The sequence below is a fragment of the Protopterus annectens genome, chromosome 5.part1 (genome assembly GCF_019279795.1).
Source record: "Protopterus annectens isolate FY-2018-M chromosome 5.part1, PAN1.0, whole genome shotgun sequence".
In the NCBI taxonomy this organism is placed as follows: Eukaryota; Metazoa; Chordata; order Ceratodontiformes; family Protopteridae; genus Protopterus; species Protopterus annectens.
In genome coordinates, this window is record NC_056736.1 from 36814559 (window position 1) to 36831272 (window position 16714).

The following is a 16714-nucleotide window of genomic DNA, read 5'->3' on the forward strand; positions in this document are numbered from 1 at the left end:
CTAGTCAGCATGATAGGTTAGAATACAGAATGAAATGGAGTACCTGAAATGCCAGTACAGTCATAGCAAATGTGTACAAGTGGCTTGTGTGACCCCCACAATCCTGTCTAGAAATGTAGTAACAGTCGGGTGTGCCCCCCAGTCCTCTGTAGAAATGTAGAAACAGTCAAGTGTGCCCCCCAATCCTGTGAAGAAATGTAGAAATAGTCAGGTGTGCCCTCCAATCCTGTGTAGAAATGTAGAAACAGTCAGGTGTGCCCCTTCCCCCAATCCAGTGTAGAAATGTAGTAACAGTTAGGTGCGCCCCCGCTCAACCACTGTGTAGAAATGTAGAACCAGACAGCTGTGCCCCCTCCCCAAATCCTGCATAGAAATGTAGTAACAGTCAAGTGTGCCCCCCTCCCACAATCCTGTGTAGGAATGTAGAAACAGTCAGATGTGCTCCCCCAACCCTACTTAGAAATGTAGTAAGAGTCAGGTTTGCCCCCAAGCCTATTTAGAAATGTAGTAATGGTCTGGTGTGCTCCCCTCAATCTGATGTACACACGTCATAACAGTCGGGTGTGCCCCTCCACAACCCCATGTAGAAATGTAGTAACATGTATATGTAGGTACAATACCAATGGAGCACAGATGAACAGAGGTGGCCAAGGTAGTAGGCTAGGTTGTAACATCTGCACACTATGCAAGTATGTGTGTGTTAGGTTGGTGTGTGTTTCACATTGTGTGTGAGTGGTCAGTATGTATGCATGTTGAGGTAAGACCTGATGGCCATTGCCCACTACTGCTGATGACAGGGACAAGTACTCACAACTGCAGTGCCAAAGACAATACCCACCAGTATAATACATGCTAGCAATAAGCTATTGTAATGTATGGTGGTAATATGTGTCACCATCTGAAAGTCTGACATGGCATAGGTGTTGGACTAGATATACAAGCAGTACACAGGGGGAAGTACCCCAGATATACAGTATATATTGTGTCACAGTGAAATGGAGACACCCTTGGATTTGTACATACAGGTATGCATGGGGGGTGGGAGCATGGGCAGCATGGAATGTGCAAGGTCTGACACAAAGCTGTGTGCACACACTATCCCTGACTGCAAACACATAAATGGGTGGCTACATACCTGCCCTTACACCACAATAGGGGTAATGTCCTGACTCATGGCCCCTGCCTCTGGGTAACCTATGTGAGTCTGTACAGCTGTGAGATATTGCCACAGCAATAGAAGACCATACTGTCATGTCAATGGATGTACAAGTATGGGATCCTCTGCCAGCACTGTATCAAGGTGCTGAACCAGATACACAGATCCAACAGCAAGTGTCTGCAACTCCCCCTCCAGAATGGCATAACTTACCATGAATATGTAGGCATCTCCCCACAATACCGAGCATAGCTGCAGTCACCCTTGTCCCCCAAGACATCACTGTGAGCAGGAATGTCCACCTGACAGTACATGAGGACAGAAAGCATCACAGTGTATAACAGTACATGTCTGAATATCTCTGCTAACAGCAGTACGATGTAGCTGAATCATCTGCAGTACACACTGTCCCCTGCACACTTTGTCCCCATATTGCCAAATTATCGGATACCTTGCAGAAACAGTTTGCTGCCGGTAGATGTACAACACAAAGGTTTGCACTGGAGTACAAACTACCTGGAATCGATCCACACATTTAGTACAGAAGGGCATACTGGGCATGCTCATACCACACATTCAGTACAGAAGGGCATACTGGGCATGCTCACACACTTAAACAAATGAAGCCCATGTCTGGCAGTTGCAGATGTTAGTGCAGACACTCCTCAGTATGCACCAGCCATGCTTTGTACACACAGTGGATAAGAATACAGACAAATATCCAAGGACAACACACAATAAAAAGCCAAAAGTAGACCTAGATAGATGTATTGAATAGAGTGACTGTGACAAAGAGCCATCCATTATGAGGCCTTTCACACCCAGTGCACAGCCAAATGGCTACAACCACATGAGGTCTAAATGTCACTCACTGTAGACATTAGCCACCGGTATCAATCAGCATTACAGACTATGTGTTACAAGTGCTAGCTGTGCAACATGACTGTACAAGGAAGTAGTAATCTAGCAGCTGTATACATGTATTTGTGGAATAGAACCCTGCATGTGCCCGCATGTGGTTTGTCAACCTCTAGATGAATGGGTTATGGACAATGCACACACACTGCCCACCCCATAGCCCTACTATGACAAGCCTGATGAGGTCATCCACTTTGAAATACACCTTTGCGAAAGTTGTAGCCCAGTAATCTCTGGTGGCACATCCAATAACTGCGTATTGCTCTAGTGTGATAAACTAGTTAAACAGGAGTTCTAATCCCAGACATGGCAAGTGTGTGAGTGCTTGTGTATGTGTCTCTGTCTGTGTAGAGAGCAATGCTTTTTAGGCTAGTCACACCCACTACAAATCAAATGCCATACATTGGCAAGGCTGCTGATGTCATTCACTGTGAAATACACCTTTGGGAAAAGCTGTAGCTTAGTAATCTCTATGGTGCGTCCTATAATTGCATACTGCTGTAGTGTGATACACTACTGGGAAGGAGTGCTAATCACAGACATAACAACTGTGTGTCTCTGTCTGTGTAGAGAACAATGCTTTTTAGGCTACTCACACTCACTACAAATCAAATGTCCTACTTTGGCAAGCCTGCTGATGTCATTCACTGTGAAATACACCATGGGGGGAAGGACTACTCCAGTAATCCCTGTGGCATGTCCTATAACAGTGTAATGTTGTAGTGTGATATAGAACTCTGGTAGGGGCTATATTCCCACACACAGCAAGGCTGCTGATGTCATTCACTGTGAAATACACCTTTGGGAAAAGCTGTAGCCTAGTAATCTCTATGGCGCGTCCTATAACTGCATACTGATGTAGTGTGATAAACTAGTTAGGTAGGAGTGCTAATCACAGACATAACAACTGTGTGTGTGTGTGTGTCTGTCTGTGTAGAGAACAATGCTTTTTAGGCTACTCACGCTCACTACAAATCAAATGTCCTACTTTGGCAAGCCTGCTAATGTCATTCACTGTGAAATACACCATGGGGGGAAGGACTACTCCAGTAATCCCCGTGGCATGTCCTATAACAGTGTAATGTTGTAGTGTGATATAGAACTCTGGTAGGGGCTCTATCCCCACACATGGCAGGTGTGGATGTTTGTGTGTTTCTGTTTCTGTCTATGTAGGGAAGCAATGCTTTTTAGGCTAGACACACTCACTACAATTCAAATGCCCTACTTTGGCAATCCTGCTGATGTCATTCACTGTGAAATACACCTTTTGGGGAAAGAGTATTCCAATAATCCCCATGATGTGTCCTATAAGAGCGTAATGCTGTAGTGTGATATATAACTCTGGTAGGGGTTCTATACCCGCACATGTCAGGTGTGGCAGTTTGTGTGTGTGTGTTTTTATGTCTGTGTAGGGAGCAATTCTTTTTAGGCTAGTCACACTCACTACAATTTAAATGCCCTACTTTGGCAATCCTGATGTAATTCACTGTGAAATACACCTTTGGGGAAAACTTACTCCAGTAATCTCTGCGGTGCGTCCTGTAACTGTGTAGTGCTGTAGTGTAATAAACTAGATAGGTAGGAGTTCTAATCCCAGACATGGCAGGTGTGTGTGTGTGTGTGTGTGTGTGTGTGTGTGTGTGTTTTTGTCATTCGTATCCTGTGTGGAGGTGGCTGTGAGTGTGTAACAGCTGGACTCCTTGCTTTGCAAATTTCTTCTGTGGTGGCCCTAGTATATGTCACAATGCCCACCGTACAGGGATCACATCTTCTGTGGTGGCCCTAGTATATGTCACAATGTCCACTGTACAGAGATAACAATGTGAAATAGCCAAGAGGCTGGGGTGCAGATCCCTACCTCTACATGTGACATCAAGGTCAGGTGAACAAAGTTAGCAACCCTTGTATTACCCAGAGAACAATCTCAACCCATGTCTCATATACACACACACAAACACACACACACACACACACTTGCCTAGGCAACAACCACTATGTTGATAGTACCCTGCATATTGCCCACTGATAGCAACCATAATGTGATTGCAGTGGGCTACAGAGGGCATAGCACCCTGTCCATCAGTCCAATCAGCATGCACATGCAGACAGTGTACCTTCCCAATGTTGCTCACTGGACACCTGCAACACCTGTGGTGCCATCAAATGTGACCTACAAAGGACATGGGCAAATCCAGACACTACACCCCTGAGCCATACTGTAGACCATTGTCATGTGGCCTGATGCCAAGGTATACCCATCACCTAGCCTTGTATAGCTGTCTGGCACAGTCGACCACTACACACCCGTGAAGCAATGCACCCATGCATGTCAGTACTGGCACACTGTGTCTGTGATGTATGATGCCTATGACCACATTCACAGTCACTACAACCCCCACTGGCATACTGAAGCATGCTGTCTGACGGCAGACACCTCCACATACTCTTTGCACATATAACCTCTGTATAACCCCTGTGGTGCATGTGATACCTGCACAATACTGTGTTGTGGCTATCTAACTAGTGATAAGTTGTATTCATGACCTTGCCAAGTGTGTCAATGTGTGTGGGTCCCTGAGTGTGGCTGTGTTGAGGCTGACACCTGTTTGATGCGGACAGGCACGTGTACTACACCTGCTATATAGCTAACACATCACTGTTGCAGATGTCACTCACCATCACATATACGTTTGGAGGGCTTCTCAACATGTAACCTATGTGGTGCATCCAATAACTGCATAGACATGTGATAGCAATACATAGTCGGTCAGGGGTTTGATACCCTGTACTGGTAGGTGTGTGACACAATTGTGCTTAAGGTTTACTCTCCCACCCCTCCCTGACTTATCTTTGCCTCTGTCTGCCTCTCTGGTGGATCTGGAGACTTACACCTGCTTTTCTTAGGCAGCAGCATGTGTATTGTAAGTGATGCTCATCATCAGCTGATCACCTCTGCATGAATTGCAGCCCTCCTCTAGCCAATTGCATGTGGAACAGCTGTGGTAACATTCCCATAGTGAATTGCATGGAAACACACTCCAATATCTAGGAACATCATGTTGGTGTTGGGCCTTTTCATTCACTGTGAGCAGGAACTAGATCTGTTGTTTGGCAAACAGCATCACAGATGGGTTGGGGATTTACCTCAAACAACATACACTGTGGAAACAGGCCAACACACAGGAAGGGGATGTGCCTCATCTGACTACAGACTGTAAGTGCTGCTATACTGCATTTGGAGTAATGTTGGTTTAACAGGGTGTGTGTGGATATGGCTGTCCTACATGTTTTAATACCTGTCACGTCAGTGATATGTTTGAGGAATCCTCATCTGTAGGGTCATCTGCAGACTGGGCAGTGTGCGCTGCCTTGTGTTTCTTGGCACCTATCTGTGAATTGCAGAAGGCAGTGTGAGGATTGCAGTCAGTAGATGGTGACAGCCTTGAGAGTTACTGACTTCATATCCCTCATAGGACATATGTTGCAACAAACCCTGTTACAACAGTAAATGTATGAGGTTATCACAGCAACATGTCAATAGTGGCCCTCTGATTGTGCCTCCAGCCTCAACTCTGTCAATCTTTGTACATATGTCATGCAGTAAGAGGTGCATATGTTCAATACAGCATATTTATTGACATCATATCTGATAACAAGCCAGTGAGATAGCTACACATGTTATGTATAGTAGGGGCTATATTTGAGGACATAACCTTGGCATTCTGTGGCTGTGTGTACAGTACTGAGGTCTGGGTATATATGGTGACTGACAGTGTGTGTATTGCGAATATGTACCTTGGCCTGTGTACTGACTGTGGTAGATGTCATTGTTCTTGGTCCTTTTCTATCCGATGTTACATGCTGCTCTACTGTATGTTACCCTATCGGCTTACATGTTTGTAGGGCCAAACACACACACATCCATACCACAGACAGGCATCAGACCACACTGTGTAGTGGCCCAGTATATGTATGGTTGGTGTACGAGTGGCACATATGAGGATGGTGTTGATCAGATAGTCCATATACTGTAATATTATGCTAGCTTACCATATGTGGCTGTGGTTGTGTTCACATTGGTTGTGGTTATGCACATTCACACAGGTGTCTGTTACTCTGTGCTGTGACATGCCTGTAGAGCCTGCTATCTATGCAGGTATATGTGCATTCTCCCATAGGAAATGTAGGCCAGTGTCTGCCTGTAGCCTGCACAGTGGTTTTGTTACATGCCTAGCAGCTTAGTGTACTTACCCAGTGATATTTCATATCCAAATACTTGCCAAATGTACTGTGGCTGGGCCACCATAACAGTCATGTATGTCAGGCAAAGCAGTGGGATGCTGTACAGATGTATGTCACTAACTAGTGGGTAGTATGTGACCATGGCACCTCTGTACCAGTGGTTATTATGCGTCAGGATGGACAGGGGTGTATGAATGCATAACCTATAGGGGCAAATGTATACCAGTATTTACGTGATATACCCATCTACATGGCCGTTAACATCCACATTGTCAGAACTGGTCCACATGTCCTGCACTAAGGGGTTCTGTCCATACCTCTGGACTGACCAGAGTGTGTCAGACTGTCCACATACATTAGCCATATCTCTGCTGTAGTCCACAGGAGCTTTACTGTGCTAGCAGTGGTACTGTACTATGATGTCCTTAGGATGCCTGTCAGTAGCCAATGGTGCACATGTTAAAAGCAGATATGACCTCCCACACACACCATGTCTGTGAAGACAATTCCTATTACAGTAGCAATAGTCTACAAATATACATGCAATACATACCTGACATTCCCTTGCACTAAGAGGTTGGGACTATTAGGGCTGAGATAGAGCTCCACTCCATGTTTAGGACATATGGTGAACAAATATGTATATATGATTATCCATATATCTATATAGATATATACACATCAACATACATAGATGGATTTGTATATGTACATATATGTGTGTGTGTGTGTGTGTGTGTATGTATGTATGTATGTATGTATGTGTGTGTGTGTATATATATATATATATATATATATATATATATATATATATATATATATATATATATATATAAACACTCAGATATATGCATATACAGAGCAATATGTGTACACATATACAGATAGAGATACATATGCACATATACATATGGATATCAACATCTATATCGACAGTAATAGGTATATGCATATACAGAGCAATATGTGTACACATATACAGATAGAGATACATATGCACATATACATATGTATATCAACATCTATATCGACAGTAATAGGTATATCAGACTATATATATATATATATATATATATATATATATATATATATATAAAGTATCTACATATATACCTATATAAATAGGCATATATGTACACATAGGATGTGCATACATATATAGCTATATATGCATATATCTATATATACGTGTGTGTGTGTGTGTGTGTATATATAATGTACATATGAACAGATATATACATGGCCGTATATATGTTGCACTATACAGATGTGTATACAGACATATGTATGAGTATACATGTGTATGTACATGTAGACCTATATAGACATATTATATGTATATAACCATATTCCTGTCATGTGTAAACCTCATGGTTTTGTATACCCTTCCAGATGTATTTCACCGTATGTATCTGCTATGTGTACATTATGATAAAACAACACAAATGATGCAACAGTCATATTAATAACAAGGACTACACAATTTAGGAAGTAAAGGCAAATGTTCAATACTACTCAATATGTGTATTGACAGCTATATTGGTAAAACAAAAGCTGTCTTCACAGTGGTCATGGCATAGTGGTTAAGTGTTGTGACTTTATTGTACCTGGTCCTGGGTTCAAGGGCTGTTCATTTTATTGCTGGGCAGAAAAAGGGCTGTCAGATACAGAGTGGTTAAGGAAGTTTTGAGCATCTTTTAGTGGGTTTGCATGAAGCTAAGCAGTGCTAAGATATGGGTAAACGTATGGGCCCTTACACAGTGTAGACTTTGCTTACCAGTGTGTAAATCAGCTCAGCCATTATATTGCAGCAATGATATACTTGCTAATCATGGCTTAGCCCTGGTAACCAGATCACACCACCCAGTCTGATAACATTGCAGGGTAATGACATCTGTAATAAGTGTGTTATACCATATACAATGCATGCGCCTATGTGCTGTCATTACAGTAGCAAGGGGTGTGAGTGTCAAGTGTGGGACACAGACATATATGAGACCTGTACAGCACTGTTATCCATGTGAATGTGTTACATACAGGGGTAGTAGCCCAGGGTACATGCTGTCACACCGGCATGTAGTGTATCATGGCATTACTACTGTTTACAGTGCTTACCCAGGCAAGAGCAGAGTGTTAAATGTATTGCTGACAACAGGCACACCTGCAAGCATAGCTGGACACTTAGGCCTCCTTGTTGTATCCCTGGTGTGTGAGCTGTGTCACAGTATATACCCCTTACTGGGCAATGATCCATCATGTGGAATGTAACTGTAGACTACTGTCTGTACAGCACATGTTAGTGAGGGCTTCTGTCATGTAGTTATGGCATACATATTGTTGTCAAACGTCTATCTGTCAACACATTCATCCTATTGCATAGCTACTTGCCAAGCTGATGACTGTCAGTCCCTGTACAGATGTGCAGATGGCAGGTATCCAGATGGGATATGTACAGGCAACCTAAGCTTGACTGACATGTCTGCCCAGCTGTGTAAGAACTGGCACATATAGGAGATGTCACCTTTTATGCACCACATGCTATGGGTACCTCCTCTACACTACCACAGTCAACAGAACTTGCTTGGGTACAGGTCTCCATCACAGACACTAACCATGAGTTGTAATGCATGTTGCATACATGTCAACTTGATCACCTCAGTGGTCATGTGCAGGAGGCACCTGGAGGATTGACTGATGCATGTCATTCTCACCTTGAGGGCACCACAGTAGTGTCTGTCAATAGATTGCCTGCTGCCACATGGCAGGTGGCAGGATACCACTGTACACACAACCCCTACACAACCCATTTCACCTTGGACAATAGCTAGGTAAACAGCTATGACCACCTGCAGCGATGCACCCTGTACTGACACATGTGTATGTGTGCATGACTGAGTATAGCAGTGCCTGTGTGTTAGCACACCTGTACTTGAATTCCATGAGTGCCTTCACAACCAATGCATCACCCATTGCCATAGTCAGTTGTGGCTGCTGCTGTATGGGACATTACATGTACCCTGTTAAGCTCCTCCCCATACTGGCTACACGAGCCTTGCAGTACCAGCACAACAGTGTTTTATAAATGGGTTGATAGGCATGGGATACCCATTGTGTTCTGGCATGTGTGTGTAGTTGTGCATGTCCATATATCCATAGGGTACAGCATTCCAAGGCCACATACTCCTATTACAATACCCATTGCCACACAGTAGTGCAGATAGTGTTGTTGCTGCCCATAGGTGAGGCATGACAATGCAACACCCTACTACGCATGTAGCATGTGCATTAGACGCATATCCCTGTAGTACCACTGTTGAGGTATACTATGGGTTGTATCGCAGTCGCGGCCAATGTGTGATGATGGATATGGCAGAGTGTCATCATGGGTTTCAGGGAGTACAATATCCACTGGGGGATGTGGGTGCTATGTACACTGCCATTACACCAAGGTACATCCCATATATGTCCCATGTACCACGTTATGGTTACCACTGTCACCATCAACCATACAGGTAACTGGTACCACAATCCAAGTCAGTTATGCATGTGCTGTGTGCAGCCTACCTGTAACACATTAGACACACGGTCAAGTTAGTTAGCAGCGATAAGCCCTGGTATCTCGGATATGTGTTTTCCTGTTATGTGTCTGTTAATGTGTATATGAAGGTATGTCACACTACATATTGTCCATATACACCCATTACATCCCCATTAACATACTGTACATGTCTGGGGATGTTCTGCATGTAACCTGGGACACACCTCACCCTAAACCCTGTGTGGTGTGTGCAATGTAAGCCACACATTTCAGTATCACTACATAGCTAGGTAGGGGGTCTAGTCTCAGTGTTGCCATGTAACAGTGTGGGTGTATGTGGATGGGTCTACATCAAGTTGTAGGGTATACATGCCTTAGCGGGTCACCTGTCCATGTGGCACAGACAATAACTATTTTAGTAACCTGTGACGTGTTCAACTCCAGTAATGTCACAGCCATGGTGTCACCAGAGTGCCATACCCCGTTGTGGAATATGACTGTAGAGCATCCTCATGCTGACACATATACACCTACAACACAAATGGATAATATATAGAGACCACAACCAACCAGTTTTACCAACAGCTATAATGCATCATTGCTGGATGGTTAGACTACCTGCCATATACACATTGCACTTTACTCCTTACAAAATGTTACACTGCACTACTGTGGTATGGATGTCAGGGATGTGGCACAGGTATCCTATGCACAGGGTGTGATGTTGGTTTGCCATAGGCTGAGGGTGGGCCATACATCTGACAACGTTTGTGAGGGGTGGACTGCAGTGGGCTGGGCATGGTGCTGTGGTGTGTGTAGGTATAGGGTTGCCCTAGGTGTGTTTCTATAGTGTGTGGGTATGCATGCACACAGTTCTGCCATGTGGCTGCCCTAGACAGGTGTTTATGTACGGCTGCAGATCATACCTGGCAGGGTGTGCAGTTCATTGCCTCTGGCCATGGACATGTGGACTGTGACTGCCAGGGGTTTCATGGGCACGTCCAGGTGCAGGCATCGATGTGCTACTCTCACCTGCTGATGACAAATGTCCGCTGGTACCAGGTCCTGCCTGAGACTGTCCAGGACCACGTGTACATGGCCTGGTGTGGTGTGGACCCCACACGCACTGCCAGAGCTGGTACTGCCACTAGAGGAGCCCCTTAGTGTCTTAGCATGTCCATGTTGACTGCCAGCTGTTGGTGTTGCTGGCCTATGCCCACGCGGCCATCACCGCACTCCCACCACATGCTCAAGCATGGACAGAGCATGGTCGATGAGGGCCATCATCTCACCAGACCATCTATCCATGAACTCAGTTAATGCATGGATGGGACCAGCCAGTACACAGGCGTTGTCACTTGCAGATGTGAGAGCAGCCCTCTGCAGCCTCAGGCTGTGTAATGTTCCATACGTGTCTACACTGCCACGACAGCCTGAAACATGCGCTTGCTGGTACCAGCTATGTTGCCTTTGCCAGGAGCATGATGTCCAATGGCCCTACCATGAGCACCTTGGGAGATCTGCCTATGTGGTGCCCTGCCGGACATCCAGCTATGCCTGCTGATACCGGACACAGTAGGCATGGTTACCACACTTTCCTGTGCACTGCCACCAAACGCCAGCTGTTCCTCCACTATGGCCACTGGGAATGGGGTATATATAGGCACTGAAACTGTGTGCACGGTTGGGGTGGCTAAAAGGGGATGTCAAATGTTAGCTTAGTGACGGCCCCTGACAACCCCACCTGTGCCTCAACAGTACTATCATCATCTTTGGTGCCTGTATGGACACCAGCATCAGATCGCATGCAGGAGGGACCCTGACCCACCTCGCCACCTGTGGGGTAAAACAGTAAATGCACTTTAAAACCTGTACAGCATTTCCTAACAGTACACACACACACACCTCTGTAATACCTGTCTGTCCATGCCTTTACAGACAGTTCCACATATATGTCCTTTTAGTCCCCCATCCTGCATCACACTTGCTAACATACACACATTGATACCACTCATTAACATACCAGTCCTATCAGTCCTCTAAATGCCTACACAAGTGGTCACAATACAAGACCTGCTACTACATTACCTGCCTGACCTGTGTATAGTGGTTTTACATGACCTCACTGCTGTCATTTTGTATGCACCCTCTGTATGTCCAGACATCATGAACATGGCCCCTATATGTGTGGGCTACTATGTTCTATCCATAATATCACACAAGGGTGTGTTGTGTATGTGATGCTCAGTACTTGCCAGATATGCTGCTCATTCAGCTGATCATGTGACAACTGTAATATTTGGATACACTCCCTGGTGTTGACTAGTATTTCCCCAATGCATCTGTAGTGCTGCATATGTGGGTTGTAGGTGACCTCTCTGCTGAATGGATATTAAGGGTATACCTGGTGTCTACCTTCCCTCTCAATGCCTAGTCCATGCCTCAGACCATATTATACTATCAGCTATGATTACACACATGACAAGTATTCCTGGTGTGTAATGTGGCAGTCCATGTACATGCACCTCATGATCCCAGAGGGAAGTACTGCTGTATGAACACACCACAATCACTTATGTGCATACATGGCCAGCTACACAAACACGCACACATGCACACAAGCATCCTACATGCATCAACCTTCCTCCACTTCACCTGAGTGACCCTACAGACTACCCACCAGGATACACACACACACACACACACACACACACACACACACACACACACACACACACACACACACACACACACACACACACATTATACTATCAGCTATGATTACACACATGACAAGTATTCCTGGTGTGTAATGTGGCAGTCCATGTACATGCACCTCATGATCCCAGAGGGAAGTACTGCTGTATGAACACACCACAATTACTTATGTGCATACATGGCCAGCTACACAAACACGATCACCTGAGTGGTCCCCAGACAAACAAATCCACTACACCAGGATGCACACACACATACAGGTGAGGCTGCACAATGATAGTACACACAGGGTCTCTATTAGATGAGCGACCATTCCAATGTTCGAATCATAGATGGTCGACATCATATGATCAAACATCGGAAAGGTCGAAGGTGAAAGTCAATGGCTTTTCACGCGTAGAATGGAAAATTTTCCCTTTCTGCACTGAAGTGCATTCTTGGAGTTGGTATATTTAAGTGGGGGGTGCAGGGGGGCTTGCCTCCCCTGCTTAGAGTTGAAAGGTATGTTTTTTTTTTTTTTATAGTCGATGTGTCAAAATTCGCTCATATGAGTTTGCTCATGTGAGGTTCAACGTTTTGAAACTTTGACAATATAATATAGACCCGGATACCACTACGCCCATGAACACAGTATTTCTGTGCACCTGTTCTGCACCCTGTCATGTACTGTGCACCACACCTCACAGGGTACAGCCCATTGCTGAATGTGTACTACTGAGTTGTTTATGTCAGCTTTAATGCTCGCAGCCCCTATGTTTTCCAGCAACACATACCTAGTATGATATGTGGACAGATGTTATTTGTGAACGCCTCATGTCTGATGCAAAGCTCTCAACATCACTGGATCATGTATGACCAGTCCAATACTCTTACATTCAGAGCATAGCGTGGCTATGGAGGGGTGTATACACCTTTATTGATATGACACACCCATCCTTGATCTGCCATGAGACCACATCATCGCATATCTTGGCAGTACATGAGCCCGATATGTGACATATGTCCTGTACTTTCACATGCAGTGTCTACGGAATGTGTTAGGTGTTCAGATGCTGACCACGATGCATACAAACCATGTGGGTATATGTGTGCATGCCCTTATCATGACAGTTTGTCACACCTCTTGTGTGTAATACAGCAGTCCCTACTTCTGGCAGGGGTATACCAGCGTGGTTCATCTGCATTTGCCAGTGTATGTTCAGTCTGCCCTACACATGTCCCCCTATTCTGCATGATTGCAAGGTCTACTTATGTGCACATCCCTTGGTGTTCACACACTGCCATCACTATTGCTGTGGGAGTAGGGTTACAGCTACCACAAGTCCTGAGCCTGATTATGTGCAGATACAGCCATCATTAGTTTCCTTAGGATCCCTGCTGCAGTGCACTGGTGTGTCATGCTGACATCTCTGCCCCTTCCTTCAGCCTTTTTGCAGATGCATGACGAGTAAGCCCTACACATGTCACTTTGCAGTGTCCCATACACTGAACACTACATGTTATAGCCTAGTTAGAGCTGATAATGTGGGCCACTGTAATGCATTATGCCATAGTGTATCTCTGCAGCAGTTGCCATTGTCCTACAGGTATATACACTGGTGTAGAACTGTCTATGGGTGTTATTCCAAACATGTTCCTAATGTAGGCCATTTCTCCCACTATTATGTTACTCCCTGTGGACACATTCTGCAATGACAGGATGTTAATTATCATGCAGGTGTCTGACATACCCTTCCAATACCCCATCATGGTCACTCCTGTGATGCCGTCATTTCACAGCAACAATATGTGCACATGTACAGCATGCATTCTGGTTATGTGTGTTAGACGTGTGCATGGCATATACCATAGCCATTACATACCTGGTGCATTGGCAAGTATCTACATAAACCATACTCACTTACTTCAGGCTGCTGCCTCACGAGCTACAGGCTGCTGCCTTGGTGGTATCCCGGAGGGACCTACATAAGAGGGTGAGAGATGCATAGTCAGTGGCCACAACTGTGGCAGTGCTACAGTGTGGGTACAGTATTACAATACATTAACAGTACATTTCCACAATACTACCACATATGGACATCTGTTTATCCCTACATTTCCACAATACTACCACATATGGACATCTGTTTATCACTGCTATGCAGCAACAAAATATATCTATGACATGTCAGATATGCATGATCCACCTGTACGAATGTGGATGTATATACAACAGTGGTCTATGGATCTGCCCTGTGCCTTTTCCTGCACACTATTCAGCCGGTGTGTGGATGGCACCCACCTCCACAAAGGTGTCTGGTGGTTGGTGTGTGTCCAGATGGGTAGGTGACATGAGGCTAGCCAGGAGCTCCTCCACACGTGTCTGGGGATGGATGGCATGGCCCCCCTGTGGTGAAGTGATCCTCCCAGACTGTAGCAGCATGCCAATGGGCATTGCGAAGCAGGGCAGAACAATAATGCCGGACCTGCTCATAACTGCAGTTGTTCAGACTGACATCATTGACCTGTGGACTACGTCATTCCACATGGTGGTCTGCTCCTGCTGATCATGGGTGGCCTGGCCAAACAGGACTGGATAGTGCTGGATTAAATAGGTTAGCACTACTTAATTTTCAGCAGCTGAATAAGATGGTAACCGTGTATGTGAAATTTTGCCCAAAAGACATAAAGATAGAAACAGGTCTGAACAACTCGTACAGCAAGGTTACTACAGTTCTTAATACACATCTCTGTCACCCCCGACCATATCAGTGACAACAAACTTTACACACAACTCATTATGTATGGCTACAGCTTATCTACCAGTGGGACAGATATTGTATTGTACCGCACTTTGTGCTATGTGTTTGGAGCCATGTTCCCTGTGTGGACACTATCATTGCTGGCCTGTTACAGACTATTCACCTGCATGTCATTGTCAGGGCCACTATGGTTCCATATATGCCTGTGGTATGGCTGCTTTGAGATTTCTGCACATCTGACATTCTGTGTTATTGGGGATAGCTATGCATGCTATTGGACATGTTCTGGGATTGTGTAGACTATTACTGCCAACTTATGCTCTTTAACAGTGACACAATAGCATGTATATGTACTATTGCCCAGCAGAACCACCTCTCCAAACCCATCTGCCCGTGTTACCCGGCCACATCACATGCATGTCCCTGGAGGGCAGCGCAGTGGTGCAGTGGTTAACATTGTCACCTCACAGCAAGAGGTTCTCCGGTTCGATTCTCGGCTGGGGTGCCTTCTGTGTGGAGTTTGCATGCTCTCCCTGTGTTCGTGTGGGTTTCCTCCGGGTACTCCGGTTTCCTCCCACTTTCCAAACACATGCATCTGGAGCATTTCTCCCCGGGCCTCCGCTGAAAACAGGCTCTGTGGAACCTAGTCAGACTTTCCCGGTCAACAAATGATAAATAAAATAAATAATAAAATGTCCCACTCTGGGGCCTTCTCATGTACTGGTTCAGCAATACCATCAGGTGGAACCAACCCAGGGGGTGTTGTCCCCCCTTGGGGGCACACACCGACATGTTCCTATCCCCTGAGGACAGGTCCAAGGTCTTTTCCATAACTGGCTCCACAGACACATGTGGGATGTGCTACATCACTCTTAGGCACCAAGTACACATTCACAGGACCGACATGCTCCTCCTGCTCAGCCTCCAGGCCAGGCACCTTCAGGATGTGGACTGCTGTTGTGGTAGCAGTGGGTGGGAGGCTTGTTCCCATTGTGTCCATATTGATGCCCATGGGGCATCTACATCACAGAACACACACTCCATCCAGGGTGTTTACCTACCACATATGTCACATACCACCCCTATAGACTGTCCTCTATATCTACCAACCCTGACCACTTCCACAACTATACCTGTCATACTTTACCCATTCCCATTCCATACTTCACAGACAAGGGCAATGTGGTCCCAACAAGGGGTCCACATGTGACATACCTGTCCATGTTGCACACACTGAAAGCTGTAGATATTTGTGTGTATTGCTATGGGTGCTGTTTCCACGCACATAGCATGCAGCACTGTGGTAGTAATATAGGGGACATGTATACACACATGTTTGTGTGTGTTTGTATATATGTGTATATATATATATATATATATATATATATATATATATATATA